Genomic DNA, 5,073 nt, shown 5'->3' on the forward strand with positions numbered 1-5,073 from the left:
ACTTTTTTCACAATGCATATAATCTGTGGGCAGGAAGAATGTCTTCAGGTCGTGTGTGTGTGTGTGTGTGTGTGTGTGTGTGTGTGTGTGTGTGTGTGTGTGTGTGTGTGTGTGTGTACGTGTGTGTGTACGTGCACGTGTCAACACAAACCAATTGCCCGAGACCTATAGCACATCCAAAATAAAAAGTGAGAGCCAGAGCTGCTGACTCTCTGCAAACTTAATGCAACACAATTCACGCAGGCAAAAACCGAGGCCTGCCCTTTCTCAAGTCTCTCCTCTCGTCCCTCACGTCCTCCCTTTTCTCTCTCCTCAGGGACTCGGAGGCGTCCTTTCCTCACTCCTCAGGCGGCAAGTCTCTCCTACTGCTGCGACTCGTACCCTTCTCGTCTTCATTAGCTGCCCGGGCATGTTTTCTTTTTTTTTCTTACTTAATTAAAAAGTCTTCATTAAATGTACTGTATTTCATACAATTTGTACAAATATATTCAACGTCTATCTCCAGTAAGAAGAACAAGGGGAGTGGGGGGGGTTTCCTGTTACACAGGTGCAAGGTGAAGAGAGGTGGGAGTGGAAACTTCTGGAGAGGTCGTTGTAAAAGTCTGTTTTTGTGATGTTCGTGGTGTGGAAAAATGGCTTTTTGTACACAAATGGAGCTCCTTATCATGTGGATCAGCTGGGAGGACAGCCTCTATGTGGTGGAGGCGGCGTCGGATAAGGAGAAAAAAAAAGTTCCCCTGGTTGGAGGAGAACAACATCTTCCCCCTGGAGGTCAGTGCGCCACAGTCAAGTCTGCAAAGCATTCACATCGCAGAGGTACACTTTTGAGTTTATAAAAATAAGATACAACTGAGGAAGAGGATAAGGAGCCGGAAGCCTGTCGTTCTCGCACCGCAGCTGGTGGGGGGACAGGGGGGGCTTAGGTCGGACCGAGGAGCAGTTTATTTGTCTTTTAGGATATGGAAGCAGGTCAGCAGAGGTACCGAGGGGGTGTGGTGGTGGCGAGGGTTCATGGGCGGGGCATCGCAGGGAGCTCTAACCCATGGCTGTGACCATACTGGAAGGGTGGTGGGGGGCGAAGGAGGGGTGCATGGGTGTGGGGGTGCTCAGCATGTGGCCGGAGTGCGAGAAGGGAGGGAAGGACGACATGTGGCGGGAGAGGGCGGCCGGGCTGAAGGAGCTCTTGTCCATCAGGCTCTTGGAGAAGTCGTCCATGCCGTCCTGGGACTTTTTGCTCTTCTTGGACTTGCTGGACATCTTCCTGTTCCGGGTCTGGATGCCTTCCTTCTTCATGGTCAGAGGTCGGTTGATCTGCTCTCGAAAGGAGACAGAGAAGATGGCAAATTAGTATTTTGGGATAGAGTGATAGAAATCCTAAAAGTGGAGATTCAAATGTGAAGACATCTGTAGTTGTCGCTCCATTTACTTTAAGAAACACAATAAAAGAGAAACCTTAAGTGAAGGGTGTCATCACATTTGAAAATAAGAAAGAAAATGTGACACACACAGCTTTTTAGTCTGCTTTGAGGCAGTATTTGGGGTTTCGGGGAGAGATAATGATATGTAATGGAGTCACATTACGGGGCAAATCTGACTGTCCCATCCTGAAACAGAAGATTGTTGTGTGTGTGTGTGTGTGTGTGTGTGTGTGTGTGTGTGTGTGTGTGTGTGTGTGTGTGTGTGTGTGTGTGTGTGTGTGTGTGTGTGATGAGGGTTTAGGCACGTTGTCTGCTAGGCCGTCCAAGAAGCCCCAGGGCACCTCAGTGAGAGAGATAATTATCTTTTATCTGCTATGTTGTGACGGGAGATTATGGTTCAAATTTACGATTGTTAAGGAGACAATGCAGCGCGAGGCTGCTCTTTTCAAAGTGGTGAGGGGGTCTCAAACAAGTGAGAGAACTCCCACAATGCCGCAGCAGCTCATCCCTCATGTTTCAGGCTTCAGGTCTTTCGAAACAAAAGGAAAGGATAAGACCTACAACAGCCATTTACTTTCAAAAAGGACAATAGTAATCCTTTAACATATTTATCGATGCTATGTAAACAGCAAATTATATCTTGTATAGGTGAGTGATATTGAGAAAGATTGCAGATACCGCAGACTTCATAAGGTCCCTTTTGGCTTGCTATGGAGCATAAAATACCTTTAATACACCCTTAGATAATACCTTAAATTACTACAAAGTGTCTCTGCTTCAGAGATTTGAAGTTTTTCTGTTGGACGCCAAAGTCAATAGCACTTTAAACGCAGTTCTTAAAGTTAAATGTACCACAAAAATATTCATTGGATACATAGAAACTGCTAAGGAAAACTTTATTGAGTGAGATTGCTTCGTTTTTTGCTTTACTGGCTAATGTATTTGTATATCGATGCCCCTCCAGTGTCTGTGCAGCTTTAGTCAGAAGCAGGTTAGCGTAGCTTAGCAAAAAGACTGTAAACAGGGGGAAACAGCTAGCCTGGAATCTTTGCTAAATGGTACCAGTGCACAATTTGTAAACTCAAGCTGTCAGAAAAGTTACACTTATTATACAAAATGTGGATAATAAGGGATTTAAATGTTCCCTTCTCATTAAACACAACCTCAAATGTAGATTGACACTTTGGCCGCCAAACGTCCATTTTACAATTTAATGATAAAAACATACTATACAGTCTGATAAATGTGTTTTACGTTGTTCTTTTGTTTTTTTTGCTTTATTATACAACAAATAAAGAATGGAAACTGTTTAGTTCCAGCCCTCAAACGCACAAACTCTAAACATTGACTGTCATAAACATAACTAGACGTATTCTGGGTTTATTTGTGGGACAGGAGAGAACCATTCACCGACAACACACCGCTGACTCCCCACATGTGACCACACTGACACAGATTGGCCGTCCTTCAAACCAATATTACCTAAACTAGCCTCTGTGTCTGTATGTGGAAACTAGAAAACCTTTTGATACAATGTGAAAAAGGCCTGTCCTGTACAAACAAATGTCTACTTCTAGCACTGTGAATATCATAATAGTTTCAGATTATTTAAATGTTTAGCATTCAAAGTAGCCAAATTCCTCTGACATGTTGACCCCAAATCTGACCTGACCTTTTCCTGCAGTGACAGTGGCCCTGCCTGGATGAAGATGGACTAGTCCTTCAAGCCGATTACAGCCACAAATCTGTCATCATCCTCACCTGAAAGACGAGAGGCAGACGCAGGAAGAGAGACAGACAGACGGAGAGGGAGGCAGAAATAAGTGGTTTGTGACGACGGTGACCGTGATGATGGAGGGAAGACGAGATCACAGAGAGGTTGTCGGTCCGTTTTTATCCTCACCTGAGCTAGCCGCTGCACATTCAGTCACCCTTGGCAGACGTCCACAGCCAAAGCGAGGGGAAAAAGGTCAGTCAGGGGCCATGGGGTCCCACCGCGGGGCAAAGCACTCCTCAATCCCTCTGTACACACACACACACTATTCCCATTCTCATCCCACATGGCCCCTTGACCTCGCTATTAAAACACAGGAGCAAATCTCCCGATTGGTCACGGCGGCTCAGAAACAAATGATGCCAAATACCTGACTTCTGTATGGCCTTTTCTGCAGGGAGGCATGAGAGGGCTGCAGCCGCCGGATTTGGCATTCCACTTGTGCAAATATATTCCGATATTGGAAATGTGGTTCCCAACAGTCTGCGTGATTTTGGGGTAGGGGAAGCTGTTGGAGTTTACAGGGCAACTTTTCAGCACTAGCTACCAGAACAAACAGGGAGTGTTACGTAAGAGGGGATTGACTTAGCTGATGATGGGCAGAAGAGAGCAGTAATATAATAAGAGAAGAGAAGAAATAAAGACATTTGATATCTTCGTATTGGATGTCTTGATTTAAGCACCTTGTTATTTACTCCTGCAGCCCATCAGGGAAATGTACCTGGATGTTGTGAATCAGAGGCTAAATGTCTTTGTTTAGGTTGTTAGTCGGCTTTCATGCTAAAAAGAAAATATTGAATACATCGCATCTTTGCTCTATCACCAGTGCTCGGCTCTGATTCGTTGTTGATCATTTCAAATACTTTTATTTCAATCTGTGATGTAGAAGACGTAAAGCGGTTGATGTTGTCTTCGAGATGCATGGCAGGCCAAACTAAGATGGAAATAGTTATATTAACCTTTTAGTGGTTTTTACAGTGTGTTGGATTTGTTTTTTAATACTTTTTGTAATTGCATCCCTATTTCTTGTTAGAGGAATAATATTACTTAACTTATTTTAGTCACATTCTATCATCTATTGCTTTTTTTTAAGGGCACTTGTATTACTGTTTGAGATTCTACAGGGTTTGCACTTCAAACACACTCTCAAAATAATAGCAATGAATTATCCATAAAAACACTCACTAAGGTAGTTTTCTTTTCTCCCTTTGTGCTTAATATCACATATAAAATGTAGAGCATTGTGCGACGTGGTCAGTTTTTGTTTGTGGTCTTCAACCAGTATTGAAAAAAACCACATTTGTACAATTTAGCCTTTTAGGAAGCAAACTCCCGCTCTCTGCTGCACTTTCTCAATGCATCGCGATGCATTTGAACCTGTCACCTGATTGTGTGTTGAATTTGCACTATCCTCCTTTTAATGCACAATTTCATTGTTGTACCTTTAATCTAAATGTATTTTTTATATGCAATTTTTTGTTTGTTTGTATGTCTTTTAATGGTATCTGTATTCTGTGTGAGATACATTTTCTGTGAAATGTCTATGTGAAGCACTTCTGGACTGCACTTGTTTTATGAAAGGTGCTAAACAAATAACGATTATTATTATTATTATTATTATTATTAAAGCTGCTGTAGGTGTTATGTGTATGTGGCCCAATACTTTTGTCTATATAGTAGTGTATGTTCATTCTAACCGTTGCAGAAGTTTTCTTAGTTTTCTCCGTAAATTGTGTTAAACTTGTCGTACCTGGAACACTTTAAAACTAAATTACTAAAATTGATATGAAAGCAACAGATAGGATTGAACAAGTTTGAACAGTAGGTTTTATGTATTTTTTATTAGTGCAAACACAACTGACAGCATAAAACAGACAACAA

General features: G+C 42.5%; 1 pseudogene; it reads right to left on the minus strand.

Moving 5' to 3' along the window:
* Positions 1–463: 463 nt before the first annotated feature.
* LOC104943240 (transcription factor GATA-3 pseudogene) lies at positions 464–1,344 on the minus strand (annotated as a pseudogene).
* Between the last annotated feature and the right edge of the window lie 3,729 nt (positions 1,345–5,073).

Source organism: Notothenia coriiceps, unplaced genomic scaffold (assembly GCF_000735185.1).
Source record: "Notothenia coriiceps isolate Sejong01 unplaced genomic scaffold, NC01 NC01_scaffold00005788, whole genome shotgun sequence".
NCBI classification, from domain to species: domain Eukaryota; kingdom Metazoa; phylum Chordata; class Actinopteri; order Perciformes; family Nototheniidae; genus Notothenia; species Notothenia coriiceps.